The sequence below is a fragment of the Lepisosteus oculatus genome, chromosome 14 (genome assembly GCF_040954835.1).
Source record: "Lepisosteus oculatus isolate fLepOcu1 chromosome 14, fLepOcu1.hap2, whole genome shotgun sequence".
Lineage (NCBI taxonomy): Eukaryota > Metazoa > Chordata > Actinopteri > Semionotiformes > Lepisosteidae > Lepisosteus > Lepisosteus oculatus.
In genome coordinates, this window is record NC_090709.1 from 29,294,555 (window position 1) to 29,320,045 (window position 25,491).

General features: G+C 52.4%; 28 non-coding genes and 11 pseudogenes across 28 annotated transcripts in view; all 39 read right to left on the reverse strand.

The window, feature by feature from the left end:
* Window positions 1-491: 491 nt before the first annotated feature.
* LOC138245273 (5S ribosomal RNA) lies at window positions 492-610 on the reverse strand. The gene has a single exon (XR_011193884.1). It is a non-coding gene; the product is annotated as a 5S ribosomal RNA (ribosomal RNA).
* A 537-nt stretch (window positions 611-1,147) lies between these two features.
* LOC138217611 (5S ribosomal RNA) lies at window positions 1,148-1,266 on the reverse strand. Its single transcript, XR_011181323.1, has one exon. It is a non-coding gene; the product is annotated as a 5S ribosomal RNA (ribosomal RNA).
* Window positions 1,267-1,803: 537 nt separating this feature from the next.
* Window positions 1,804-1,922, reverse strand: LOC138218460 (5S ribosomal RNA; annotated as a pseudogene).
* A 537-nt stretch (window positions 1,923-2,459) lies between these two features.
* LOC138217021 (5S ribosomal RNA) lies at window positions 2,460-2,578 on the reverse strand. Its single transcript, XR_011180734.1, has one exon. It is a non-coding gene; the product is annotated as a 5S ribosomal RNA (ribosomal RNA).
* Window positions 2,579-3,115: 537 nt separating this feature from the next.
* Window positions 3,116-3,234, reverse strand: LOC138244437 (5S ribosomal RNA). The gene has a single exon (XR_011193050.1). It is a non-coding gene; the product is annotated as a 5S ribosomal RNA (ribosomal RNA).
* Window positions 3,235-3,766: 532 nt separating this feature from the next.
* On the reverse strand, window positions 3,767-3,885 carry LOC138244438 (5S ribosomal RNA). Its single transcript, XR_011193051.1, has one exon. It is a non-coding gene; the product is annotated as a 5S ribosomal RNA (ribosomal RNA).
* A 537-nt stretch (window positions 3,886-4,422) lies between these two features.
* Window positions 4,423-4,541, reverse strand: LOC138245274 (5S ribosomal RNA). Its single transcript, XR_011193885.1, has one exon. It is a non-coding gene; the product is annotated as a 5S ribosomal RNA (ribosomal RNA).
* A 537-nt stretch (window positions 4,542-5,078) lies between these two features.
* On the reverse strand, window positions 5,079-5,197 carry LOC138218364 (5S ribosomal RNA; annotated as a pseudogene).
* A 537-nt stretch (window positions 5,198-5,734) lies between these two features.
* LOC138244439 (5S ribosomal RNA) lies at window positions 5,735-5,853 on the reverse strand. The gene has a single exon (XR_011193052.1). It is a non-coding gene; the product is annotated as a 5S ribosomal RNA (ribosomal RNA).
* A 532-nt stretch (window positions 5,854-6,385) lies between these two features.
* On the reverse strand, window positions 6,386-6,504 carry LOC138244441 (5S ribosomal RNA). Its single transcript, XR_011193054.1, has one exon. It is a non-coding gene; the product is annotated as a 5S ribosomal RNA (ribosomal RNA).
* Window positions 6,505-7,041: 537 nt separating this feature from the next.
* On the reverse strand, window positions 7,042-7,160 carry LOC138245275 (5S ribosomal RNA). The gene has a single exon (XR_011193886.1). It is a non-coding gene; the product is annotated as a 5S ribosomal RNA (ribosomal RNA).
* A 537-nt stretch (window positions 7,161-7,697) lies between these two features.
* On the reverse strand, window positions 7,698-7,816 carry LOC138218365 (5S ribosomal RNA; annotated as a pseudogene).
* Window positions 7,817-8,353: 537 nt separating this feature from the next.
* LOC138218089 (5S ribosomal RNA) lies at window positions 8,354-8,472 on the reverse strand (annotated as a pseudogene).
* A 537-nt stretch (window positions 8,473-9,009) lies between these two features.
* LOC138244442 (5S ribosomal RNA) lies at window positions 9,010-9,128 on the reverse strand. Its single transcript, XR_011193055.1, has one exon. It is a non-coding gene; the product is annotated as a 5S ribosomal RNA (ribosomal RNA).
* Window positions 9,129-9,665: 537 nt separating this feature from the next.
* LOC138218279 (5S ribosomal RNA) lies at window positions 9,666-9,784 on the reverse strand. Its single transcript, XR_011181489.1, has one exon. It is a non-coding gene; the product is annotated as a 5S ribosomal RNA (ribosomal RNA).
* A 537-nt stretch (window positions 9,785-10,321) lies between these two features.
* Window positions 10,322-10,440, reverse strand: LOC138245276 (5S ribosomal RNA). The gene has a single exon (XR_011193887.1). It is a non-coding gene; the product is annotated as a 5S ribosomal RNA (ribosomal RNA).
* Window positions 10,441-10,976: 536 nt separating this feature from the next.
* Window positions 10,977-11,095, reverse strand: LOC138245277 (5S ribosomal RNA). The gene has a single exon (XR_011193888.1). It is a non-coding gene; the product is annotated as a 5S ribosomal RNA (ribosomal RNA).
* Window positions 11,096-11,632: 537 nt separating this feature from the next.
* On the reverse strand, window positions 11,633-11,751 carry LOC138217884 (5S ribosomal RNA; annotated as a pseudogene).
* A 537-nt stretch (window positions 11,752-12,288) lies between these two features.
* LOC138217485 (5S ribosomal RNA) lies at window positions 12,289-12,407 on the reverse strand. The gene has a single exon (XR_011181197.1). It is a non-coding gene; the product is annotated as a 5S ribosomal RNA (ribosomal RNA).
* Window positions 12,408-12,944: 537 nt separating this feature from the next.
* Window positions 12,945-13,063, reverse strand: LOC138218796 (5S ribosomal RNA; annotated as a pseudogene).
* A 536-nt stretch (window positions 13,064-13,599) lies between these two features.
* LOC138219151 (5S ribosomal RNA) lies at window positions 13,600-13,707 on the reverse strand (annotated as a pseudogene).
* A 537-nt stretch (window positions 13,708-14,244) lies between these two features.
* LOC138244443 (5S ribosomal RNA) lies at window positions 14,245-14,363 on the reverse strand. Its single transcript, XR_011193056.1, has one exon. It is a non-coding gene; the product is annotated as a 5S ribosomal RNA (ribosomal RNA).
* A 532-nt stretch (window positions 14,364-14,895) lies between these two features.
* On the reverse strand, window positions 14,896-15,014 carry LOC138217802 (5S ribosomal RNA; annotated as a pseudogene).
* Window positions 15,015-15,551: 537 nt separating this feature from the next.
* Window positions 15,552-15,670, reverse strand: LOC138217639 (5S ribosomal RNA). The gene has a single exon (XR_011181351.1). It is a non-coding gene; the product is annotated as a 5S ribosomal RNA (ribosomal RNA).
* Window positions 15,671-16,207: 537 nt separating this feature from the next.
* LOC138245213 (5S ribosomal RNA) lies at window positions 16,208-16,326 on the reverse strand. The gene has a single exon (XR_011193826.1). It is a non-coding gene; the product is annotated as a 5S ribosomal RNA (ribosomal RNA).
* A 537-nt stretch (window positions 16,327-16,863) lies between these two features.
* Window positions 16,864-16,982, reverse strand: LOC138216800 (5S ribosomal RNA). Its single transcript, XR_011180512.1, has one exon. It is a non-coding gene; the product is annotated as a 5S ribosomal RNA (ribosomal RNA).
* Window positions 16,983-17,519: 537 nt separating this feature from the next.
* Window positions 17,520-17,638, reverse strand: LOC138216515 (5S ribosomal RNA). Its single transcript, XR_011180227.1, has one exon. It is a non-coding gene; the product is annotated as a 5S ribosomal RNA (ribosomal RNA).
* Window positions 17,639-18,179: 541 nt separating this feature from the next.
* LOC138216145 (5S ribosomal RNA) lies at window positions 18,180-18,298 on the reverse strand. The gene has a single exon (XR_011179857.1). It is a non-coding gene; the product is annotated as a 5S ribosomal RNA (ribosomal RNA).
* A 537-nt stretch (window positions 18,299-18,835) lies between these two features.
* LOC138216801 (5S ribosomal RNA) lies at window positions 18,836-18,954 on the reverse strand. The gene has a single exon (XR_011180513.1). It is a non-coding gene; the product is annotated as a 5S ribosomal RNA (ribosomal RNA).
* Window positions 18,955-19,491: 537 nt separating this feature from the next.
* LOC138216877 (5S ribosomal RNA) lies at window positions 19,492-19,610 on the reverse strand. Its single transcript, XR_011180590.1, has one exon. It is a non-coding gene; the product is annotated as a 5S ribosomal RNA (ribosomal RNA).
* A 537-nt stretch (window positions 19,611-20,147) lies between these two features.
* LOC138245279 (5S ribosomal RNA) lies at window positions 20,148-20,266 on the reverse strand. The gene has a single exon (XR_011193889.1). It is a non-coding gene; the product is annotated as a 5S ribosomal RNA (ribosomal RNA).
* Window positions 20,267-20,799: 533 nt separating this feature from the next.
* LOC138245396 (5S ribosomal RNA) lies at window positions 20,800-20,918 on the reverse strand. Its single transcript, XR_011194006.1, has one exon. It is a non-coding gene; the product is annotated as a 5S ribosomal RNA (ribosomal RNA).
* A 537-nt stretch (window positions 20,919-21,455) lies between these two features.
* LOC138218115 (5S ribosomal RNA) lies at window positions 21,456-21,574 on the reverse strand (annotated as a pseudogene).
* A 537-nt stretch (window positions 21,575-22,111) lies between these two features.
* On the reverse strand, window positions 22,112-22,230 carry LOC138217949 (5S ribosomal RNA; annotated as a pseudogene).
* Window positions 22,231-22,767: 537 nt separating this feature from the next.
* LOC138216419 (5S ribosomal RNA) lies at window positions 22,768-22,886 on the reverse strand. The gene has a single exon (XR_011180131.1). It is a non-coding gene; the product is annotated as a 5S ribosomal RNA (ribosomal RNA).
* Window positions 22,887-23,423: 537 nt separating this feature from the next.
* LOC138218550 (5S ribosomal RNA) lies at window positions 23,424-23,542 on the reverse strand (annotated as a pseudogene).
* Window positions 23,543-24,079: 537 nt separating this feature from the next.
* On the reverse strand, window positions 24,080-24,198 carry LOC138216164 (5S ribosomal RNA). Its single transcript, XR_011179876.1, has one exon. It is a non-coding gene; the product is annotated as a 5S ribosomal RNA (ribosomal RNA).
* Window positions 24,199-24,734: 536 nt separating this feature from the next.
* LOC138216878 (5S ribosomal RNA) lies at window positions 24,735-24,853 on the reverse strand. Its single transcript, XR_011180591.1, has one exon. It is a non-coding gene; the product is annotated as a 5S ribosomal RNA (ribosomal RNA).
* Window positions 24,854-25,390: 537 nt separating this feature from the next.
* Window positions 25,391-25,491, reverse strand: part of LOC138216403 (5S ribosomal RNA) — a 119-nt gene continuing 18 nt past the window's right edge. Inside the window, exon 1 of the ribosomal RNA XR_011180115.1 lies at window positions 25,391-25,491. This exon is cut by the window's right edge and continues 18 nt beyond it. This is a non-coding gene — a ribosomal RNA (5S ribosomal RNA).

Consider the following 25,491-nt stretch of genomic DNA (forward strand, 5'->3'; position numbering starts at 1 on the left):
GTCACCTCTTTTACGACGCTGCTTTTTTCCCTTGCGTTTTTCTCTTCTTTCCACGTTCTCTCTCTTCACTGCCTTCGTCCCCGCTCTATTTCACTTCAGCCTTTCACTCTTGCTTCCTTCCAATGAGGACGGAGCTGCGGGAGAAAGGGCGCTATAGAGGATCGCTGTGGAGAGCTGCTGCTGTGCTTTGACATCTGAGCTCTGTGGAAAACGATCTCAATACAATTCTGAAAAACGCGACTCTCCGAACGCCAGCCGAACAAGTCTCCACAGCCGAAGCGCTGTGTCTCTTTTCAGCTGGCGATAAACCTTTCCTCGATCCTTTGCGGACTTGTTAAACTGTTCCTGATCAGAATAAAAAACGCTCACGCTATTACACAAGCACCCGTGTCTCGCCAAAGCTGACAAATAAACAGACGGACAAGCTGCACTGCACGTGTGAACAGGGGAATGAGCGAGCGAGCGGGGATAGGGCGCCTCCTGCGCTTAAAAGCTTACAGCACCTGGTATTCCCAGGCGGTCTCCCATCCAAGTACTAACCAGGCCCATCCCTGTTTAGCTTCCGAGATCAGACGAGATCAGGCGTGCTCAAGGGGGTGTGGCCATAAGCGAGAGCAAGGCTCGCTGGCACCCTTCTTATTGAGAGGACAGCTCCGTCACCTCTTTTACGACGCTGCTCTTTTTCCCTTGCGTTTTTCTCTTCTTCCCACGTTCTCTCTCTTCACTGCCTTCGTCCCCGCTCTATTTCACTTCAGCCTTTCACTCTTGCTTCCTTCCAATGAGGACGGAGCTGCGGGAGAAAGGGCGCTATAGAGGATCGCTGTGGAGAGCTGCTGCTGTGCTTTGACATCTGAGCTCTGTGGAAAACGATCTCAATACAATTCTGAAAAACGCAACTCTCCGAACGCCAGCCGAACAAGTCTCCACAGCCGAAGCGCTGTGTCTCTTTTCAGCTGGCGATAAACTTTTCCTCCATCCGTTGCGGACTTGTTAAACTGTTCATGATCAGAATAAAAAACGCTCACGCTAATACACAAGCACCCGTGTCTCGCCAAAGCTGACAAATAAACAGACGGACAAGCTGCACTGCACGTGTGAACAGGGGAATGAGCGAGCGAGCGGGGATAGGGCGCCTCCTGCGCTTAAAAGCTTACAGCACCTGGTATTCGCAGGCGGTCTCCCATCCAAGTACTAACCAGGCTCATCCCTGTTTAGCTTCCGAGATCAGATGAGATCAGGCGTGCTCAAGGGGGTGTGGCCGTAAGCGAGAGCAAGGTTCGCTGGCACCCTTCTTATTGAGAGGACAGCTCCGTCACCTCTTTTACGACGCTGCTTTTTTTCCTTTGCGTTTTTCTCTTCTTCCCACGTTCTCTCTCTTCACTGCCTTCGTCCCCGCTCTATTTCACTTCAGCCTTTCACTCTTGCTTCCTTCCAATGAGGACGGAGCTGCGGGAGAAAGGGCGCTATAGAGGATCGCTGTGGAGAGCTGCTGCTGTGCTTTGACATCTGAGCTCTGTGGAAAACGATCTCAATAGAATTCTGAAAAACGCGACTCTCCGAACGCCAGCCGAACAAGTCTCCACAGCCGAAGCGCTGTGTCTCTTTTCAGCTGGCGATAAACCTTTCCTCGATCCTTTGCGGACTTGTAAAACTGTTCCTGATCAGAATAAAAAACGCTCACGCTAATACACAAGCACCCGTGTCTCGCCAAAGCTGACAAATAAACAGACGGACAAGCCGCACTGCACGTGTGAACAGGGGAATGAGCGAGCGAGCGGGGATAGGGCGCCTCCTGCGCTTAAAAGCTTACAGCACCTGGTATTCCCAGGCGGTCTCCCATCCAAGTACTAACCAGGCCCATCCCTGTTTAGCTTCCAAGATCAGACGAGATCAGGCGTGCTCAAGGGGTTGTGGCCATAAGCGAGAGCAAGGCTCGCTGGCACACTTCTTATTGAGAGGACAGCTCCGTCACCTCTTTTACGACGCTGCTTTTCTTCCCTTGCGTTTTTCTCTTCTTCCCACGTTCTCTCTCTTCACTGCCTTCGTCCCCGCTCTGTTTCACTTCAGCCTTTCACTCTTGCTTCCTTCCAATGAGGACGGAGCTGCGGGAGAAAGGGCGCTATAGAGGATCGCTGTGGAGAGCTGCTGCTGTGCTTTGACATCTGAGCTCTGTGGAAAACGATCTCAATACAATTCTGAAAAACGCGACTCTCCAAACGCTAGCCGAACAAGTCTCCACAGCCGAAGCGCTGTGTCTCTTTTCAGCTGGCGATAAACCTTTCCTCGATCCTTTGCGGACTTGTTAAACTGTTCATGATCAGAATAAAAAACGCTCACGCTAATACACAAGCACCCGTGTCTCGCCAAAGCTGACAAATAAACAGACGGACAAGCTGCACTGCACGTGTGAACAGGGGAATGAGCGAGCGAGCGGGGATAGGGCGCCTCCTGCGCTTAAAAGCTTACAGCACCTGGTATTCCCAGGCGGTCTCCCATCCAAGTACTAACCAGGCCCATCCCTGTTTAGTTTCCGAGATCAGACGAGATCAGGCGTGCTCAAGGGGGTGTGGCCGTAAGCGAGAGCCAAGCTCGCTGGCACCCTTCTTATTGAGAGGACAGCTCCGTCACCTCTTTTACGACGCTGCTTTTTTTCTCTTGCGTTTTTCTCTTCTTTCCACGTTCTCTCTCTTCACTGCCTTCGTCCCCGCTCTATTTCACTTCAGCCTTTCACTCTTGCTTCCTTCCAATGAGGACGGAGATGCGGGAGAAAGGGCGCTATAGAGGATCGCTGTGGAGAGCTGCTGCTGTGCTTTGACATCTGAGCTCTGTGGAAAACGATCTCAATACAATTCTGAAAAACGCGACTCTCCGAACGCCAGCCGAACAAGTCTCCACAGCCGAAGCGCTGTGTCTCTTTTCAGCTGGCGATAAACCTTTCCTCGATCCTTTGCGGACTTGTTAAACTGTTCCTGATCAGAATAAAAAACGCTCACGCTAATACACAAGCACCCGTGTCTCGCCAAAGCTGACAAATAAACAGACGGACAAGCCGCACTGCACGTGTGAACAGGGGAATGAGCCAGCGAGCGGGGATAGGGCGCCTCCTGCGCTTAAAAGCTTACAGCACCTGGTATTCCCAGGCGGTCTCCCATCCAAGTACTAACCAGGCCCATCCCTGTTTAGCTTCCGAGATCAGACGAGATCAGGCGTGCTCAAGGGGGTGTGGCCGTAAGCGAGAGCAAGGCTCGCTGGCACCCTTCTTATTGAGAGGACAGCTCCGTCACCTCTTTTACGACGCTGCTTTTTTCCCTTGCGTTTTTCTCTTCTTTCCACGTTCTCTCTCTTCACTGCCTTCGTCCCCGCTCTATTTCACTTCAGCCTTTCACTCTTGCTTCCTTCCAATGAGGACGGAGCTGCGGGAGAAAGGGCGCTATAGAGGATCGCTGTGGAGAGCTGCTGCTGTGCTTTGACATCTGAGCTCTGTGGAAAACGATCTCAATACAATTCTGAAAAACGCGACTCTCCGAACGCCAGCCGAACAAGTCTCCACAGCCGAAGCGCTGTGTCTCTTTTCAGCTGGCGATAAACCTTTCCTCGATCCTTTGCGGACTTGTTAAACTGTTCCTGATCAGAATAAAAAACGCTCACGCTAATACACAAGCACCCGTGTCTCGCCAAAGCTGACAAACAGACGGACAAGCCGCACTGCACGTGTGAACAGGGGAATGAGCGAGCGACCGGGGATAGGGCGCCTCCTGCGCTTAAAAGCTTACAGCACCTGGTATTCCCAGGCGGTCTCCCATCCAAGTACTAACCAGGCCCATCCCTGTTTAGCTTCCGAGATCAGACGAGATCAGGCGTGCTCAAGGGGGTGTGGCCGTAAGCGAGAGCAAGGCTCGCTGGCACCCTTCTTATTGAGAGGACAGCTCCGTCACCTCTTTTACGACGCTGCTTTTTTTCCCTTGCGTTTTTCTCTTCTTCCCACGTTCTCTCTCTTCACTGCCTTCGTCCCCGCTCTATATCACTTCAGCCTTTCACTCTTGCTTCCTTCCAATGAGGACGGAGCTGCGGGAGATAGGGCGCTATAGAGGATCGCTGTGGAGAGCTGCTGCTGTGCTTTGACATCTGAGCTCTGTGGAAAACGATCTCAATACAATTCTGAAAAACGCGACTCTCCGAACGCCAGCCGAACAAGTCTCCACAGCCGAAGCGCTGTGTCTCTTTTCAGCTGGCGATAAACCTTTCCTCGATCCTTTGCGGACTTGTTAAACTGTTCCTGATCAGAATAAAAAACGCTCACGCTATTACACAAGCACCCGTGTCTCGCCAAAGCTGACAAATAAACAGACGGACAAGCTGCACTGCACGTGTGAACAGGGGAATGAGCGAGCTAGCGGGGATAGGGCGCCTCCTGCGCTTAAAAGCTTACAGCACCTGGTATTCCCAGGCGGTCTCCCATCCAAGTACTAACCAGGCCCATCCCTGTTTAGCTTCCGAGATCAGACGAGATCAGGCGTGCTCAAGGGGGTGTGGCCATAAGCGAGAGCAAGGCTCGCTGGCACCCTTCTTATTGAGAGGACAGCTCCGTCACCTCTTTTACGACGCTGCTCTTTTTCCCTTGCGTTTTTCTCTTCTTCCCACGTTCTCTCTCTTCACTGCCTTCGTCCCCGCTCTATTTCACTTCAGCCTTTCACTCTTGCTTCCTTCCAATGAGGACGGAGCTGCGGGAGAAAGGGCGCTATAGAGGATCGCTGTGGAGAGCTGCTGCTGTGCTTTGACATCTGAGCTCTGTGGAAAACGATCTCAATACAATTCTGAAAAACGCAACTCTCCGAACGCCAGCCGAACAAGTCTCCACAGCCGAAGCGCTGTGTCTCTTTTCAGCTGGCGATAAACTTTTCCTCCATCCGTTGCGGACTTGTTAAACTGTTCATGATCAGAATAAAAAACGCTCACGCTAATACACAAGCACCCGTGTCTCGCCAAAGCTGACAAATAAACAGACGGACAAGCCGCACTGCACGTGTGAACAGGGGAATGAGCGAGCGAGCGGGGATAGGGCGCCTCCCGCGCTTAAAAGCTTACAGCATCTGGTATTCCCAGGCGGTCTCCCATCCAAGTACTAACCAGGCCCATCCCTGTTTAGCGTCCGAGATCAGACGAGATCAGGCGTGCTCAAAGGGGTGTGGCCGTAAGCGAGAGAAAGGCTCGCTGGCACCCTTCTTATTGAGAGGACAGCTCCGTCACCTCTTTCACGACGCTGCTCTTTTTCCCTTGCGTTTTTCTCTTCTTCCCACGTTCTCTCTCTTCACTGCCTTCGTCCCCGCTCTATTTCACTTCAGCCTTTCACTCTTGCTTCCTTCCAATGAGGACGGAGCTGCGGGAGAAAGGGCGCTATAGAGGATCGCTGTGGAGAGCTGCTGCTGTGCTTTGACATCTGAGCTCTGTGGAAAACGATCTCAATACAATTCTGAAAAACGCGACTCTCCGAACGCCAGCCGAACATGTCTCCACAGCCGAAGCGCTGTGTCTCTTTTCAGCTGGCGATAAACCTTTCTTCGATCCTTTGCGGACTTGTAAAACTGTTCCTGATCAGAATAAAAAACGCTCACGCTAATACACAAGCACCCGTGTCTCGCCAAAGCTGACAAATAAACAGACGGACAAGCCGCACTGCACGTGTGAACAGGGGAATGAGCCAGCGAGCGGGGATAGGGCGCCTCCTGCGCTTAAAAGCTTACAGCACCTGGTATTCCCAGGCGGTCTCCCATCCAAGTACTAACCAGGCCCATCCCTGTTTAGCTTCCGAGATCAGACGAGATCAGGCGTGCTCAAGGGGGTGTGGCCGTAAGCGAGAGCAAGGCTCGCTGGCACCCTTCTTATTGAGAGGACAGCTCCGTCACCTCTTTTACGACGCTGCTTTTTTCCCTTGCGTTTTTCTCTTCTTTCCACGTTCTCTCTCTTCACTGCCTTCGTCCCCGCTCTATTTCACTTCAGCCTTTCACTCTTGCTTCCTTCCAATGAGGACGGAGCTGCGGGAGAAAGGGCGCTATAGAGGATCGCTGTGGAGAGCTGCTGCTGTGCTTTGACATCTGAGCTCTGTGGAAAACGATCTCAATACAATTCTGAAAAACGCGACTCTCCGAACGCCAGCCGAACAAGTCTCCACAGCCGAAGCGCTGTGTCTCTTTTCAGCTGGCGATAAACCTTTCCTCGATCCTTTGCGGACTTGTTAAACTGTTCCTGATCAGAATAAAAAACGCTCACGCTAATACACAAGCACCCGTGTCTCGCCAAAGCTGACAAACAGACGGACAAGCCGCACTGCACGTGTGAACAGGGGAATGAGCGAGCGACCGGGGATAGGGCGCCTCCTGCGCTTAAAAGCTTACAGCACCTGGTATTCCCAGGCGGTCTCCCATCCAAGTACTAACCAGGCCCATCCCTGTTTAGCTTCCGAGATCAGACGAGATCAGGCGTGCTCAAGGGGGTGTGGCCGTAAGCGAGAGCAAGGCTCGCTGGCACCCTTCTTATTGAGAGGACAGCTCCGTCACCTCTTTTACGACGCTGCTTTTTTTCCCTTGCGTTTTTCTCTTCTTCCCACGTTCTCTCTCTTCACTGCCTTCGTCCCCGCTCTATATCACTTCAGCCTTTCACTCTTGCTTCCTTCCAATGAGGACGGAGCTGCGGGAGATAGGGCGCTATAGAGGATCGCTGTGGAGAGCTGCTGCTGTGCTTTGACATCTGAGCTCTGTGGAAAACGATCTCAATACAATTCTGAAAAACGCGACTCTCCGAACGCCAGCCGAACAAGTCTCCACAGCCGAAGCGCTGTGTCTCTTTTCAGCTGGCGATAAACCTTTCCTCGATCCTTTGCGGACTTGTTAAACTGTTCCTGATCAGAATAAAAAACGCTCACGCTATTACACAAGCACCCGTGTCTCGCCAAAGCTGACAAATAAACAGACGGACAAGCTGCACTGCACGTGTGAACAGGGGAATGAGCGAGCTAGCGGGGATAGGGCGCCTCCTGCGCTTAAAAGCTTACAGCACCTGGTATTCCCAGGCGGTCTCCCATCCAAGTACTAACCAGGCCCATCCCTGTTTAGCTTCCGAGATCAGACGAGATCAGGCGTGCTCAAGGGGGTGTGGCCATAAGCGAGAGCAAGGCTCGCTGGCACCCTTCTTATTGAGAGGACAGCTCCGTCACCTCTTTTACGACGCTGCTCTTTTTCCCTTGCGTTTTTCTCTTCTTCCCACGTTCTCTCTCTTCACTGCCTTCGTCCCCGCTCTATTTCACTTCAGCCTTTCACTCTTGCTTCCTTCCAATGAGGACGGAGCTGCGGGAGAAAGGGCGCTATAGAGGATCGCTGTGGAGAGCTGCTGCTGTGCTTTGACATCTGAGCTCTGTGGAAAACGATCTCAATACAATTCTGAAAAACGCAACTCTCCGAACGCCAGCCGAACAAGTCTCCACAGCCGAAGCGCTGTGTCTCTTTTCAGCTGGCGATAAACTTTTCCTCCATCCGTTGCGGACTTGTTAAACTGTTCATGATCAGAATAAAAAACGCTCACGCTAATACACAAGCACCCGTGTCTCGCCAAAGCTGACAAATAAACAGACGGACAAGCCGCACTGCACGTGTGAACAGGGGAATGAGCGAGCGAGCGGGGATAGGGCGCCTCCCGCGCTTAAAAGCTTACAGCATCTGGTATTCCCAGGCGGTCTCCCATCCAAGTACTAACCAGGCCCATCCCTGTTTAGCGTCCGAGATCAGACGAGATCAGGCGTGCTCAAAGGGGTGTGGCCGTAAGCGAGAGAAAGGCTCGCTGGCACCCTTCTTATTGAGAGGACAGCTCCGTCACCTCTTTCACGACGCTGCTCTTTTTCCCTTGCGTTTTTCTCTTCTTCCCACGTTCTCTCTCTTCACTGCCTTCGTCCCCGCTCTATTTCACTTCAGCCTTTCACTCTTGCTTCCTTCCAATGAGGACGGAGCTGCGGGAGAAAGGGCGCTATAGAGGATCGCTGTGGAGAGCTGCTGCTGTGCTTTGACATCTGAGCTCTGTGGAAAACGATCTCAATACAATTCTGAAAAACGCGACTCTCCGAACGCCAGCCGAACATGTCTCCACAGCCGAAGCGCTGTGTCTCTTTTCAGCTGGCGATAAACCTTTCTTCGATCCTTTGCGGACTTGTAAAACTGTTCCTGATCAGAATAAAAAACGCTCACGCTAATACACAAGCACCCGTGTCTCGCCAAAGCTGACAAATAAACAGACGGACAAGCCGCACTGCACGTGTGAACAGGGGAATGAGCGAGCGAGCGGGGATAGGGCGCCTCCTGCGCTTAAAAGCTAACAGCACCTGGTATTCCCAGGCGGTCTCCCATCCAAGTACTAACCAGGCCCATCCCTGTTTAGCTTGCGAGATCAGACGAGATCAGGCGTGCTCAAGGGGGTGTGGCCGTAAGCAAGAGCAAGGCTCGCTGGCACCCTTCTTATTGAGAGGACAGCTCCGTCACCTCTTTGTCGACGCTGCTTTTTTTCCCTTGCGTTTTTCTCTTCTTCCCACGTTCTCTCTCTTCACTGCCTTCGTCCCCGCTCTATTTCACTTCAGCCTTTCACTTTTGCTTCCTTCCAATGAGGACGGAGCTGCGGGAGAAAGGGCGCTATAGAGGATCGCTGTGGAGAGCTGCTGCTGTGCTTTGACATCTGAGCTCTGTGGAAAACGATCTCAATACAATTCTGAAAAACGCGACTCTCCGAACGCCAGCCGAACAAGTCTCCACAGCCGAAGCGCTGTGTCTCTTTTCAGCTGGCGATAAACCTTTCCTCGATCCTTTGCGGACTTGTAAAACTGTTCCTGATCAGAATAAAAAACGCTCACGCTAATACACAAGCACCCGTGTCTCGCCAAAGCTGACAAATAAACAGACGGACAAGCCGCACTGCACGTGTGAACAGGGGAATGAGCGAGCGAGCGGGGATAGGGCGCCTCCTGCGCTTAAAAGCTTACAGCACCTGGTATTCCCAGGCGGTCTCCCATCCAAGTACTAACCAGGCCCATCCCTGTTTAGCTTCCGAGATCAGACGAGATCAGGCGTGCTCAAGGGGGTGTGGCCGTAAGCAAAAGCAAGGCTTGCTGGCACCCTTCTTATTGAGAGGACAGCTCCGTCACCTCTTTTACGACGCTGCTTTTTTTCCCTTGCGTTTTTCTCTTCTTCCCACGTTCTCTCTGTTCACTGCCTTCGTCCCCGCTCTATTTCACTTCAGCCTTTCACTCTTGCTTCCTTCCAATGAGGACGGAGCTGCGGGAGAAAGGGCGCTATAGAGGATCGCTGTGGAGAGCTGCTGCTGTGCTTTGACATCTGAGCTCTGTGGAAAACGATCTCAATACAATTCTGAAAAACGCGACTCTCCGAACGCCAGCCGAACAAGTCTCCACAGCCGAAGCGCTGTGTCTCTTTTCAGCTGGCGATAAACCTTTCCTTGATCCTTTGCGGACTTGTTAAACTGTTCCTGATCAGAATAAAAAACGCTCACGCTAATACACAAGCACCCGTGTCTCGCCAAAGCTGAAAAATAAACAGACGGACAAGCCGCACTGCACGTGTGAACAGGGGAATGAGCCAGCGAGCGGGGATAGGGCGCCTCCTGCGCTTAAAGGCTTACAGCACCTGGTATTCCCAGGCGGTCTCCCATCCAAGTACTAACCAGGCCCATCCCTGTTTAGCTTCCGAGATCAGACGAGATCAGGCGTGCTCAAGGGGGTGTGGCCGTAAGCAAAAGCAAGGCTCGCTGGCACCCTTCTTATTGAGAGGACAGCTCCGTCACCTCTTTTACGACGCTGCTTTTTTTCCCTTGCGTTTTTCTCTTCTTCCCACGTTCTCTCTCTTCACTGCCTTCGTCCCCGCTCTATTTCACTTCAGCCTTTCACTCTTGCTTCCTTCCAATGAGGACGGAGCTGCGGGAGAAAGGGCGCTATAGAGGATCGCTGTGGAGAGCTGCTGCTGTGCTTTGACATCTGAGCTCTGTGGAAAACAATCTCAATACAATTCTGAAAAACGCGACTCTCCGAACGCCAGCCGAACAAGTCTCCACAGCCGAAGCGCTGTGTCTCTTTTCAGCTGGCGATAAACCTTTCCTCGATCCTTTGCGGACTTGTAAAACTGTTCCTGATCAGAATAAAAAACGCTCACGCTAATACACAAGCACCCGTGTCTCGCCAAAGCTGACAAATAAACAGACGGACAAGCCGCACTGCACGTGTGAACAGGGGAATGAGCGAGCGAGCGGGGATAGGGCGCCTCCTGCGCTTAAAAGCTTACAGCACCTGGTATTCCCAGGCGGTCTCCCATCCAAGTACTAACCAGGCCCATCCCTGTTTAGCTTCCGAGATCAGACGAGATCAGGCGTGCTCAAGGGGGTGTGGCCATAAGCGAGAGCAAGGCTCGCTGGCACCCTTCTTATTGAGAGATCAGCTCCGTCACCTCTTTTACGACGCTGCTTTTTTTCCCTTGCGTTTCTCTCTTCTGCCCACGTTCTCTCTCTTCATTGCCTTCGTCCCGCTCTATTTCACTTCAGCCTTTCACTCTTGCTTCCTTCCAATGAGGACGGAGCTGCGGGAGAAAGGGCGCTATAGAGGATCGCTGTGGAGAGCTGCTGCTGTGCTTTGACATCTGAGCTCTGTGGAAAACGATCTCAATACAATTCTGAAAAACGCGACTCTCCGAACGCCAGCCGAACAAGTCTCCACAGCCGAAGCGCTGTGTCTCTTTTCAGCTGGCGATAAACCTTTCCTCGATCCTTTGCGGACTTGTAAAACTGTTCCTGATCAGAATAAAAAACGCTCACGCTAATACACAAGCACCCGTGTCTCGCCAAAGCTGACAAATAAACAGACGGACAAGCCGCACTGCACGTGTGAACAGGGGAATGAGCGAGCGAGCGGGGATAGGGCGCCTCCTGCGCTTAAAAGCTTACAGCACCTGGTATTCCCAGGCGGTCTCCCATCCAAGTACTAACCAGGCCCATCCCTGTTTAGCTTCCGAGATCAGACGAGATCAGGCGTGCTCAAGGGGGTGTGGCCATAAGCGAGAGCAAGGCTCGCTGGCACCCTTCTTATTGAGAGAACAGCTCCGTCACCTCTTTTACGACGCTGCTTTTTTTCCCTTGCGTTTTTCTCTTCTTCCCACGTTCTCTCTCTTCACTGCCTTCGTCCCCGCTCTATTTCACTTCAGCCTTTCACTCTTGCTTCCTTCCAATGAGGACGGAGCTGCGGGAGAAAGGGCGCTATAGAGGATCGCTGTGGAGAGCTGCTGCTGTGCTTTGACATCTGAGCTCTGTGGAAAACGATCTCAATACAATTCTGAAAAACGCGACTCTCCGAACGCCAGCCGAACAAGTCTCCACAGCCGAAGCGCTGTGTCTCTTTTCAGCTGGCGATAAACTTTTCCTCGATCCTTTGCGGACTTGTTAAACTGTTCATGATCAGAATAAAAAACGCTCACGCTAATACACAAGCACCCGTGTCTCGCCAAAGCTGACAAATAAACAGACGGACAAGCCGCACTGCACGTGTGAACAGGGGAATGAGCGAGCGAGCGGGGATAGGGCGCCTCCCGCGCTTAAAAGCTTACAGCACCTGGTATTCCCAGGCGGTCTCCCATCCAAGTACTAACCAGGCCTATCCCTGTTTAGCGTCCGAGATCAGACGAGATCAGGCGTGCTCAAGGGGGTGTGGCCGTAAGCGAGAGCAAGGCTCGCTGGCACCCTTCTTATTGAGAGGACAGCTCCGTCACCTCTTTTACGACGCTGCTCTTTTTCCCTTGCGTTTTTCTCTTCTTCCCACGTTCTCTCTCTTCACTGCCTTCGTCCCCGCTCTATTTCACTTCAGCCTTTCACTCTTGCTTCCTTCCAATGAGGACGGAGCTGCGGGAGAAAGGGCGCTATAGAGGATCGCTGTGGAGAGCTGCTGCTGTGCTTTGACATCTGAGCTCTGTGGAAAACGATCTCAATACAATTCTGAAAAACGCGACTCTCCGAACGCCAGCCGAACAAGTCTCCACAGCCGAAGCGCTGTGTCTCTTTTCAGCTGGCGATAAACCTTTCCTCGATCCTTTGCGGACTTGTAAAACTGTTCCTGATCAGAATAAAAAACGCTCACGCTAATACACAAGCACCCGTGTCTCGCCAAAGCTGACAAATAAACAGACGGACAAGCCGCACTGCACGTGTGAACAGGGGAATGAGCGAGCGAGCGGGGATAGGGCGCCTCCTGCGCTTAAAAGCTTACAGCACCTGGTATTCCCAGGCGGTCTCCCATCCAAGTACTAACCAGGCCCATCCCTGTTTAGCTTCCGAGATCAGACAAGATCAGGCGTGCTCAAGGGGGTGTGGCCATAAGCTAGACCAAAGCTCGCTGGCACCCTTCTTATTGAGAGGACAGCTCCGTCACCTCTTTTACGACGCTGCTTTTTTTCCCTTGCGTTTTTCTCTTCTTCCCACGTTCTCTCTCTTCACTGCCTTCGTCCCCGCTCTATTTCACTTCAGCCTTTCACTCTTGCTTCCTTCCAATGAGGACGGAGCTGCGGGAGAAAGGGCGCTATAGAGGATCGCTGTGGAGAGCTGCTGCTGTGCTTTGACATCTGAGCTCTGTGGAAAACGATCTCAATACAATTCTGAAAAACGCGACTCTCCGAACGCCAGCCGAACAAGTCTCCACAGCCGAAGCGCTGTGTCTCTTTTCAGCTGGCGATAAACCTTTCCTCGATCCTTTGCGGACTTGTAAAACTGTTCCTGATCAGAATAAAAAACGCTCACGCTAATACACAAGCACCCGTGTCTCGCCAAAGCTGACAAATAAACAGACGGACAAGCCGCACTGCACGTGTGAAGAGGGGAATGAGCCAGCGAGCGGGGATAGGGTGCCTCCTCCGCTTAAAAGCTTGCAGCACCGGGTATTCCCAGGCGGTCTCCCATCCAAGTACTAACCAGGCCCATCCCTGTTTAGCTTCCAAGATCAGACAAGATCAGGCATGCTCAAGGGGGTGTGGCCGTAAGCGAGAGCAAGGCTCGCTGGCACCCTTCTTATTGAGAGTACAGCTCCGTCACCTCTTTTACGATGCTGCTTTTTTCCCTTGCGTTTTTCTCTTCTTTCCACGTTCTCTCTCTTCACTGCCTTCGTCCCCGCTCTATTTCACTTCAGCCTTTCACTCTTGCTTCCTTCCAATGAGGACGGAGCTGCGGGAGAAAGGGCGCTATAGAGGATCGCTGTGGAGAGCTGCTGCTGTGCTTTGACATCTGAGCTCTGTGGAAAACGATCTCAATACAATTCTGAAAAACGCGACTCTCCGAACGCCAGCCGAACAAGTCTCCACAGCCGAAGCGCTGTGTCTCTTTTCAGCTGGCGATAAACCTTTCTTCGATCCTTTGCGGACTTGTAAAACTGTTCCTGATCAGAATAAAAAACGCTCACGCTAATACACAAGCACCCGTGTCTCGCCAAAGCTGACAAATAAACAGACGGACAAGCCGCACTGCACGTGTGAACAGGGGAATGAGCGAGCGAGCGGGGATAGGGCGCCTCCTGCGCTTAAAAGCTTACAGCACCTGGTATTCCCAGGCGGTCTCCCATCCAAGTACTAACCAGGCCCATCCCTGTTTAGCTTCCGAGATCAGATGAGATCAGGGGGTGTGGCCGTAAGCGCGAGCAAGGCTCGCTGGCACACTTCTTATTGAGAGGACAGCTCCGTCACCTCTTTTACGACGCTGCTTTTTTTCCCTTGCGTTTTTCTCTTCTTCCCACGTTCTCTCTCTTCACTGCCTTCGTCCCCGCTCTATTTCACTTCAGCCTTTCACTCTTGCTTCCTTCCAATGAGGACGGAGCTGCGGGAGAAAGGGCGCCATAGAGGATCGCTGTGGAGAGCTGCTGCTGTGCTTTGACATCTGAGCTCTGTGGAAAACGATCTCAATACAATTCTGAAAAACGCAACTCTCCGAACGCCAGCCGAACAAGTCTCCACAGCCGAAGCGCTGTGTCTCTTTTCAGCTGGCGATAAACCTTTCCTCGATCCTTTGCAGACTTGTAAAACTGTTCCTGATCAGAATAAAAAACGCTCACGCTAATACACAAGCACCCGTGTCTCGCCAAAGCTGACAAATAAACAGACGGACAAGCCGCACTGCACGTGTGAACAGGGGAATGAGCGAGCGAGCGGGGATAGGGCGCCTCCTGCGCTTAAAAGCTTACAGCACCTGGTATTCCCAGGCGGTCTCCCATCCAAGTACTAACCAGGCCCATCCCTGTTTAGCTTCCGAGATCAGACGAGATCAGGCGTGCTCAAGGGGGTGTGGCCGTAAGCGAGAGCAAGGCTCGCTGGCACCCTTCTTATTGAGAGGACATCTCCGTCACCTCTTTTACGACGCTGCTTTTTTCCCTTGCGTTTTTCTCTTCTTCCCACGTTCTCTCTCTTCACTGCCTTCGTCCCCGCTCTATTTCACTTCAGCCTTTCACTCTTGCTTCCTTCCAATGAGGACGGAGCTGCGGGAGAAAGGGCGCTATAGAGGATCGCTGTGGAGAGCTGCTGCTGTGCTTTGACATCTGAGCTCTGTGGAAAACGATCTCAATACAATTCTGAAAAACGCGACTCTCCGAACGCCAGCCGAACAAGTCTCCACAGCCGAAGCGCTGTGTCTCTTTTCAGCTGGCGATAAACCTTTCCTCGATCCTTTGCGGACTTGTTAAACTGTTCCTGATCAGAATAAAAAACGCTCACGCTAATACACAAGCACCCGTGTCTCGCCAAAGCTGACAAATAGACGGACATGCCGCACTGCACGTGTGAACAGGGGAATGAGCGAGCGAGCGGGGATAGGGCGCCTCCTGCGCTTAAAAGCTTACAGCACCTGGTATTCCCAGGCGGTCTCCCATCCAAGTACTAACCAAGCCCATCCCTATTTAGCTTCCGAGATCAGACGAGATCAGGCGTGCTCAAGGGGGTGTGGCCGCAAGCAAGAGCAAGGCTCGCTGGCACCCTTCTTATTGAGAGGACAGCTCCATCACCTCTTTTACAACGCTGCTTTTTTTCCCTTGCGTTTTTCTCTTCTTCCCACGTTCTCTCTCTTCACTGCCTTCGTCCCCGCTCTATTTCACTTCAGCCTTTCACTCTTGCTTCCTTCCAATGAGGACGGAGCTGCGGGAGAAAGGGCGCTATAGAGGATCGCTGTGGAGAGCTGCTGCTGTGCTTTGACATCTGAGTTCTGTGGAAAACGATCTCAATACAATTCTGAAAAACGCGACTCTCCGAACGCCAGCCGAACAAGTCTCCACAGCCGAAGCGCTGTGTCTCTTTTCAGCTGGCGATAAACCTTTCTTCGATCCTTTGCGGACTTGTAAAACTGTTCCTGATCAGAATAAAAAACGCTCACGCTAATACACAAGCACCCGTGTCTCGCCAAAGCTGACAAATAAACAGACGGACAAGCCGCACTGCACGTGTGAACAGGGGAATGAGCGAGCGAGCGGGGATAGGGCGCCTCCTGCGCTTAAAAGATTACAGCACCTGGTATTCCCAGGCGGTCTCCCATCCAAGTACTAACCAAGCCCATCCCTGTTTAGCTTCCGAGATCAGACGAGATCAGGCGTGCTCAAGGGGGTGTGGCCATAAGCGAGAGCAAGGCTCGCTGGCACCCTTCTTATTGAGAGGACAGCTCCGTCACCTCTTTTACGACGCTGCATTTTTTCCCTTGCGTTTTTCTCTTCTTCCCACGTTCTCTCTCTTCACTGCCTTCGTCCCTGCTCTATTTCACTTCAGCCTTTCACTCTTGCTTCTTTCCAATGAGGACGGAGCTGCGGGAGAAAGGGCGCTATAGAGGATTGCTGTGGAGAGCTGCTGCTGTGCTTTGACATCTGAGCTCTGTGGAAAACGATCTCAATACAATTCTGAAAAACGCGACTCTCCGAACGCCAGCCGAACAAGTCTCCACAGCCGAAGCGCTGTGTCTCTTTTCAGCTGGCGATAAACCATTCCTCGATCCTTTGCGGACTTGTAAAACTGTTCCTGATCAGAATAAAAAACGCTCACGCTAATACACAAGCACCCGTGTCTCGCCAAAGCTGACAAATAAACAGACGGACAAGCCGCACTGCACGTGTGAACAGGGGAATGAGCGAGCGAGCGGGGATAGGGCGCCTCCTGCGCTTAAAAGCTTACAGCACCTGGTATTCCCAGGCGGTCTCCCATCCAAGTACTAACCAGGCCCATCCCTGTTTAGCTTCCGAGATCAGACGAGATCAGGTGTGCTCAAGGGGGTGTGGCCGTAAGCGAGAGCAAGGCTCTCTGGCACCCTTCTTATTGAGAGGACAGCTCCGTCACCTCTTTTACGACGCTGCTTTTTTTCCCTTGCGTTGTTCTCTTCTTCCCACGTTCTCTCTCTTCACTGCCTTCGTCCCCGCTCTATTTCACTTCAGCCTTTCACTCTTGCTTCCTTCCAATGAGGACGGAGCTGCGGGAGAAAGGGCGCTATAGAGGATCGCTGTGGAGAGCTGCTGCTGTGCTTTGACATCTGAGCTCTGTGGAAAACGATCTCAATACAATTCTGAAAAACGCGACTCTCCGAACGCCAGCCGAACAAGTCTCCACAGCCGAAGCGCTGTGTCTCTTTTCAGCTGGCGATAAACCTTTCCTCGATCCTTTGCGGACTTGTAAAACTGTTCCTGATCAGAATAAAAAACGCTCACGCTAATACACAAGCACCCGTGTCTCGCCAAAGCTGACAAATAAACAGACGGACAAGCCGCACTGCACGTGTGAACAGGGGAATGAGCGAGCGAGCGGGGATAGGGCGCCTCCTGCGCTTAAAAGCTTGCAGCACCTGGTATTCCCAGGCGGTCTCCCATCCAAGTACTAACCAGGCCCATCCCTGTTTAGCTTCCGAGATCAGACGAGATCAGGCGTGCTCAAGGGGGTGTGGCCGTAAGCGAGAGCAAGGCTCGCTGGCACCCTTCTTATTGAGAGGACAGCTCCGTCACCTCTTTTACGACGCTGCTTTTTTTCCCTTGCGTTTTTCTCTTCTTCCCACGTTCTCTCTCTTCACTGCCTTCGTCCCCGCTCTATTTCACTTCAGCCTTTCACTCTTGCTTCCTTCCAATGAGGACGGAGCTGCGGGAGAAAGGGCGCTATAGAGGATCGCTGTGGAGAGCTGCTGCTGTGCTTTGACATCTGAGCTCTGTGGAAAACGATCTCAATACAATTCTGAAAAACGCGACTCTCCGAACGCCAGCCGAACAAGTCTCCACAGCCGAAGCGCTGTGTCTCTATTCAGCTGGCGATAAACCTTCCCTCGATTCTTTGCGGACTTGTTAAACTGTTCCTGATCAGAATAAAAAACGCTCACGCTAATACACAAGCACCCGTGTCTCGCCAAAGCTGACAAATAAACAGACGGACAAGCCGCACTGCACGTGTGAACAGGGGAATGAGCGAGCGAGCAGGGATAGGGCGCCTCCTGCGCTTAAAAGTTTACAGCACCTGGTATTCCCAGGCGGTCTCCCATCCAAGTACTAACCAGGCCCATCCCTGTTTAGCTTCCGAGATCAGACGAGATCAGGCGTGCTCAAGGGGGTGTGGCCGTAAGCGAGAGCAAGGCTCGCTGGCACCCTTCTTATTGAGAGGACAGCTCCGTCACCTCTTTTACGACGCTGCTTTTTTTCCCTTGCGTTTTTCTCTTCTTCCCACGTTCTCTCTCTTCACTGCCTTCGTCCCCGCTCTATTTCACTTCAGCCTTTCACTCTTGCTTCCTTCCAATGAGGACGGAGCTGCGGGAGAAAGGGCGCTATAGAGGATCGCTGTGGAGAGCTGCTGCTGTGCTTTGACATCTGAGCTCTGTGGAAAACGATCTCAATACAATTCTGAAAAATGCGACTCTCCGAACGCCAGCCGAACAAGTCTCCACAGCCGAAGCGCTGTGTCTCTATTCAGCTGGCGATAAACCTTCCCTCGATTCTTTGCGGACTTGTTAAACTGTTCCTGATCAGAATAAAAAACGCTCACGCTAATACACAAGCACCCGTGTCTCGCCAAAGCTGACAAATAAACAGACGGACAAGCCGCACTGCACGTGTGAACAGGGGAATGAGCGAGCGAGCGAGCGGGGATAGGGCGCCTCCTGCGCTTAAAAGCTTACAGCACCTGGTATTCCCAGGCGGTCTCCCATCCAAGTACTAACCAGGCCCATCCCTGTTTGGCTTCCGAGATCAGACGAGATCAGGCGTGCTCAAGGGGGTGTGGCCGTAAGCGAGAGCAAGGCTCGCTGGCACCCTTCTTATTGAGAGGACAGCTCCGTCACCTCTTTTACGACGCTGCTTTTTTTCCCTTGCGTTTTTCTCTTCTTCCCACGTTCTCTCTCTTCACTGCCTTCGTCCCCGCTCTATTTCACTTCAGCCTTTCACTCTTGCTTCCTTCCAATGAGGACGGAGCTGCGGGAGAAAGGGCGCTATAGAGGATCGCTGTGGAGAGCTGCTGCTGTGCTTTGACATCTGAGCTCTGTGGAAAACGATCTCAATACAATTCTGAAAAACGCGACTCTCCGAACGCCAGCCGAACAAGTCTCCACAGCCGAAGCGCTGTGTCTCTTTTCAGCTGGCGATAAATCTTTCCTCGATCCTTTGCGGACTTGTTAAACTGTTCCTGATCAGAATAAAAAACGCTCACGCTAATACACAAGCACCCGTGTCTCGCCAAAGCTGACAAATAAACAGACGGACAAGCCGCACTGCACGTGTGAACAGGGGAATGAGCGAGCGAGCGGGGATAGGGCGCCTCCTGCGCTTAAAAGCTTGCAGCACCTGGTATTCCCAGGCGGTCTCCCATCCAAGTACTAACCAGGCCCATCCCTGTTTAGCTTCCGAGATCAGACGAGATCAGGCGTGCTCAAGGGGGTGTGGCCGTAAGCGAGAGCAAGGCTCGCTGGCACCCTTCTTATTGAGAGGACAGCTCCGTCACCTCTTTTACGACGCTGCTTTTTTTCCCTTGCGTTTTTCTCTTCTTCCCACGTTCTCTCTCTTCACTGCCTTCGTCCCCGCTCTATTTCACTTCAGCCTTTCACTCTTGCTTCCTTCCAATGAGGACGGAGCTGCGGGAGAAAGGGCGCTATAGAGGATCGCTGTGGAGAGCTGCTGCTGTGCTTTGACATCTGAGCTCTGTGGAAAACGATCTCAATACAATTCTGAAAAACGCGACTCTCCGAACGCCAGCCGAACAAGTCTCCACAGCCGAAGCGCTGTGTCTCTATTCAGCTGGCGATAAACCTTCCCTCGATTCTTTGCGGACTTGTTAAACTGTTCCTGATCAGAATAAAAAACGCTCACGCTAATACACAAGCACCCGTGTCTCGCCAAAGCTGACAAATAAACAGACGGACAAGCCGCACTGCACGTGTGAACAGGGGAATGAGCGAGCGAGCGGGGATAGGGCGCCTCCTGCGCTTAAAAGCTTACAGCACCTGGTATTCCCAGGCGGTCTCCCATCCAAGTACTAACCAGGCCCATCCCTGTTTAGCTTCCGAGATCAGACAAGATCAGGCGTGCTCAAGGGGGTGTGGCCGTAAGCAAGAGCAAGGCTCGCTGGCACCCTTCTTATTGAGAGGACAGCTCCGTCACCTCTTTTACGACGCTGCTTTTTTTCCCTTGCGTTTTTCTCTTCTTCCCACGTTCTCTCTCTTCACTGCCTTCGTCCCCGCTCTATTTCACTTCAGCCTTTCACTCTTGCTTCCTTCCAATGAGAACGGAGCTGCGGGAGAAAGGGCGCTATAGAGGATCGCTGTGGAGAGCTGCTGCTGTGCTTTGACATCTGAGCTCTGTGGAAAACGATCTCAATACAATTCTGAAAAACGCGACTCTCCGAACGCCAGCCGAACAAGTCTCCACAGCCGAAGCGCTGTGTCTCTTTTCAGCTGGCGATAAACCTTTCCTCGATCCTTTGCGGACTTGTTAAACTGTTCCTGATCAGAATAAAAAACGCTCACGCTAATACACAAGCACCCGTGTCTCGCCAAAGCTGACAAATAAACAGACGGACAAGCCGCACTGCACGTATGAACAGGGGAATGAGCGAGCGAGCGGGGATAGGGCGCCTCCTGCGCTAAAAAGCTTACAGCACCTGGTATTCCCAGGCGGTCTCCCATCCAAGTACTAACCAGGCCCATCCCTGTTTAGCTTCCGAGATCAGACGAGATCAGGCGTGCTCAAGGGGGTGTGGCCATAAGCGAGAGCAAGGCTCGCTGGCACCCTTCTTATTGAGAGGACATCTCCGTCACCTCTTTTACGACGCTGCTTTTTTTCCCTTGCGTTTTTCTCTTCTTCCCACGTTCTCTCTCTTCACTGCCTTCATCCCCGCTCTATTTCACTTCAGCCTTTCACTCTTGCTTCCTTCCAATGAGGACGGAGCTGCGGGAGAAAGGGCGCTATAGAGGATCGCTGTGGAGAGCTGCTGCTGTGCTTTGACATCTGAGCTCTGAGGAAAACGATCTCAATACAATTCTGAGAAACGCGACTCTCCGAACGCCAGCCGAACAAGTCTCCACAGCCGAAGCGCTGTGTCTCTTTTCAGCTGGCGATAAACCTTTCCTCGATCCTTTGCGGACTTGTAAAACTGTTCCTGATCAGAATAAAAAACGCTCACGCTAATACACAAGCACCCGTGTCTCGCCAAAGCTGACAAACAGACGGACAAGCCGCACTGCACGTGTGAACAGGGGAATGAGCGAGCGAGCGGGGATAGGGCGCCTCCTGCGCTTAAAAGCCTACAGCACCTGGTATTCCCAGGCGGTCTCCCATCCAAGTACTAACCAGGCCCATCCCTGTTTAGCTTCCGAGATCAGACGAGATCAGGCGTGCTCAAGGGGGTGTGGCCGTAAGCGAGAGCAAGGCTCGCTGGCACCCTTCTTATTGAGAGGACAGCTCCGTCACCTCTTTTACGACGCTGCTTTTTTTCCCTTGCGTTTTTCTCTTCTTCCCACGTTCTCTCTCTTCACTGCCTTCGTCCCCGCTCTATTTCACTTCAGCCTTTCACTCTTGCTTCCTTCCAATGAGGACGGAGCTGCGGGAGAAAGGGCGCTATAGAGGATCGCTGTGGAGAGCTGCTGCTGTGCTTTGACATCTGAGCTCTGTGGAAAACGATCTCAATACAATTCTGAAAAACGCGACTCTCCGAACGCCAGCCGAACAAGTCTCCACAGCCGAAGCGCTGTGTCTCTTTTCAGCTAACGATAAACCTTTCCTCGATCCTTTGCGGACTTGTAAAACTGTTCCTGATCAGAATAAAAAACGCTCACGCTAATACACAAGCACCCGTGTCTCGCCAAAGCTGACAAATAAACAGACGGACAAGCCGCACTGCACGTGTGAACAGGGGAATGAGCGAGCGAGCGGGGATAGGGCGCCTCCTGCGCTTAAAAGCTTACAGCACCTGGTATCCCCAGGCGGTCTCCCATCCAAGTACTAACCAGGCCCATCCCTGTTTAGCTTCCGAGATCAGACAAGATCAGGTGTGCTCAAGGGGGTGTGGCCGTAAACGAGAGCAAGGCTCGCTGGCACCCTTCTTATTGAGAGGACAGCTCCGTCACCTCTTTTATGACGCTGCTTTTTTTCCCTTGCGTTTTTCTCTTCTTCCCACGTTCTCTCTCTTCACTGCCTTCGTCCCCGCTCTATTTCACTTCAGCCTTTCACTCTTGCTTCCTTCCAATGAGGACGGAGCTGCGGGAGAAAGGGCGCTATAGAGGATCGCTGTGGAGAGCTGCTGCTGTGCTTTGACATCTGAGCTCTGTGGAAAACGATCTCAATACAATTCTGAAAAACGCGACTCTCCGAACGCCAGCCGAACAAGTCTCCACAGCCGAAGCGCTGTGTCTCTTTTCAGCTGGCGATAAACCTTTCTTCGATCTTTTGCGGACTTGTAAAACTGTTCCTGATCAGAATAAAAAACGCTCACGCTAATACACAAGCACCCGCGTCTCGCCAAAGCTGACAAATAAACAGACGGACAAGCCGCACTGCACGTGTGAACAGGGGAATGAGCGAGCGAGCGGGGATAGGGCGCCTCCTGCGCTTAAAAGCTTACAGGACCTGGTATTCCCAGGCGGTCTCCCATCCAAGTACTAACCAGGTCCATCCCTGTTTAGCTTCCGAGATCAGACGAGATCAGGCGTGCTCAAGGGGGTGTGGCCGTAAGCGAGAGCAAGGCTCGCTGGCACCCTTCTTATTGAGAGGACAGCTCCGTCACCTCTTTTATGACGCTGCTCTTTTTCCCTTGCGTTTTTCTCTTCTTCCCACATTCTCTCTCTTCACTGCCTTCGTCCCCGCTCTATTTCACTTCAGCCTTTCACTCTTGCTTCCTTCCAATGAGGACGGAGCTGCGGGAGAAAGGGCGCTATAGAGGATCGCTGTGGAGAGCTGCTGCTGTGCTTTGACATCTGAGCTCTGTGGAAAACGATCTCAATACAATTCTGAAAAACGCGACTCTCCAAACGCCAGCCGAACAAGTCTCCACAGCCGAAGCGCTGTGTCTCTTTTCAGCTGGCGATAAACCTTTCCTCGATCCTTTGCGGACTTGTAAAACTGTTCCTGATCAGAATAAAAAACGCTCACGCTAATACACAAGCACCCGTGTCTCCCCAAAGCTGACAAATAAACAGACGGACAAGCCGCACTGCACGTGTGAACAGGGGAATGAGCGAGCGAGCGGGGATAGGGCGCCTCCTGCGCTTAAAAGCTTACAGCACCTGGTATTCCCAGGCGGTCTCCCATCCAAGTACTAACCAGGCCCATCCCTGTTTAGCTTCCGAGATCAGACGAGATCAGGCGTGCTCAAGGGGGTGTGGCCGAAAGCGAGAGCAAGGCTCGCTGGCACCCTTCTTATTGAGAGGACAGCTCCGTCACCTCTTTTACGACGCTGCTCTATTTCCCTTGCGTTTTTCTCTTCTTCGCACGTTCTCTCTCTTCACTGCCTTCGTCCCCGCTCTATTTCACTTCAGCCTTTCACTCTTGCTTCCTTCCAATGAGGACGGAGCTGCGGGAGAAAGGGCGCTATAGAGGATCGCTGTGGAGAGCTGCTGCTGTGCTTTGACATCTGAGCTCTGTGGAAAACGATCTCAATACAATTCTGAAAAACGCGACTCTCCGAACGCCAGCCGAACAAGTCTCCACAGCCGAAGCGCTGTGTCTCTTTTCAGCTGGCGATAAACCTTTCTTCGATCCTTTGCGGACTTGTTAAACTGTTCCTGATCAGAATAAAAAACGCTCACGCTAATACACAAGCACCCGTGTCTCGCCAAAGCTGACAAATAAACAGACGGACAAGCCGCACTGCACGTATGAACAGGGGAATGAGCGAGCGAGCGGGGATAGGGCGCCTCCTGCGCTTAAAAGCTTACAGCACCTGGTATTCCCAGGCGGTCCCCCATACAAGTACTAACCAAGCCCATCCCTGTTTAGCTTCCGAGATCAGACGAGATCAGGCGTGCTCAAGTGGGTGTGGCCATAAGCGAGTGCAAGGCTCGCTGGCACCCTTCTTATTGAGAGGACAGCTCCGTCACCTCTTTTACGACGCTGCTTTTTTTCCCTTGCGTTTTTCTCTTCTTCCCACGTTCTCTCTCTTCACTGCCTTCGTCCCTGCTCTATTTCACTTCAGCCTTTCACTCTTGCTTCCTTCCAATGAGGACGGAGCTGCGGGAGAAAGGGCGCTATAGAGGATCGCTGTGGAGAGCTGCTGCTGTGCTTTGACATCTGAGCTCTGTGGAAAACGATCTCAATACAATTCTGAAAAACGCGACTCTCCGAACGCCAGCCGAACAAGTCTCCACAGCCGAAGCGCTGTGTCTCTTTTCAGCTGGCGATAAACCTTTCCTCGATCCTTTGCGGACTTGTAAAACTGTTCCTGATCAGAATAAAAAACGCTCACGCTAATACACAAGCACCCGTGTCTCGCCAAAGCTGACAAATAAACAGACGGACAAGCCGCACTGCACGTGTGAACAGGGGAATGAGCGAGCGAGCGGGGATAGGGCGCCTCCTGCGCTTAAAAGCTTACAGCACCTGGTATTCCCAGGCGGTCTCCCATCCAAGTACTAACCAGGCCCATCCCTGTTTAGCTTCCGAGATCAGACGAGATCAGGCGTGCACAAGGGGGTGTGGCCATAAGCGAGAGCAAGGCTCGCTGGCACCCTTCTTATTGAGAGGACAGCTCCGTCACCTCTTTTACGACGCTGCTTTTTTCCCTTGCGTTTTTCTCTTCTTCCCACGTTCTCTCTCTTCACAGCCTTCGTCCCCGCTCTATTTCACTTCAGCCTTTCACTCTTGCTTCCTTCCAATGAGGACGGAGCTGCGGGAGAAAGGGCGCTATAGAGGATCGCTGTGGAGAGCTGCTGCTGTGCTTTGACATCTGAGCTCTGTGGAAAACGATCTCAATACAATTCTGAAAAACGCGACTCTCCGAACGCCAGCCGAACAAGTCTCCACAGCCGAAGCGCTGTGTCTCTTTTCAGCTGGCGATAAACCTTTCTTCGATCCTTTGCGGACTTGTAAAACTGTTCCTGATCAGAATAAAAAACGCTCACGCTAATACACAAGCACCCGTGTCTCGCCAAAGCTGACAAATAAACAGACGGACAAGCCGCACTGCACGTGTGAACAGGGGAATGAGCGAGCGAGCGGGGATAGGGCGCCTCCTTCGCTTAAAAGCTTACAGCACCTGGTATTCCCAGGCGGTCTCCCATCCAAGTACTAACCAGGCCCATCCCTGTTTAGCTTCCGAGATCAGACAAGATCAGGCGTGCTCAAGGGGGTGTGGCCGTAAGCGCGAGCAAGGCTCGCTGGCACCCCTCTTATTGAGAGGACAGCTCCGTCACCTCTTTTACGACGCTGCTTTTTTTCCCTTGCGTTTTTCTCTTCTTCCCACGTTCTCTCTCTTCACTGCCTTCGTCCCCGCTCTATTTCACTTCAGCCTTTCACTCTTGCTTCCTTCCAATGAGGACGGAGCTGCGGGAGAAAGGGGGCTATAGAGGATCGCTGTGGAGAGCTGCTGCTGTGCTTTGACATCTGAGCTCTGTGGAAAACGATCTCAATACAATTCTGAAAAACGCGACTCTCCGAACGCCAGCCGAACAAGTCTCCACAGCCGAAGCGCTGTGTCTCTTTTCAGCTGGCGATAAACCTTTCTTCGATCTTTTGCGGACTTGTAAAACTGTTCCTGATCAGAATAAAAAACGCTCACGCTAATACACAAGCACCCGCGTCTCGCCAAAGCTGACAAATAAACAGACGGACAAGCCGCACTGCACGTGTGAACAGGGGAATGAGCGAGCGAGCAGGGATAGGGCGCCTCCTGCGCTTAAAGGCTTACAGCACCTGGTATTCCCAGGCGGTCTCCCATCCAAGTACTAACCAGGCCCATCCCTGTTTAGCTTCCGAGATCAGACGAGATCAGGCGTGCTCAA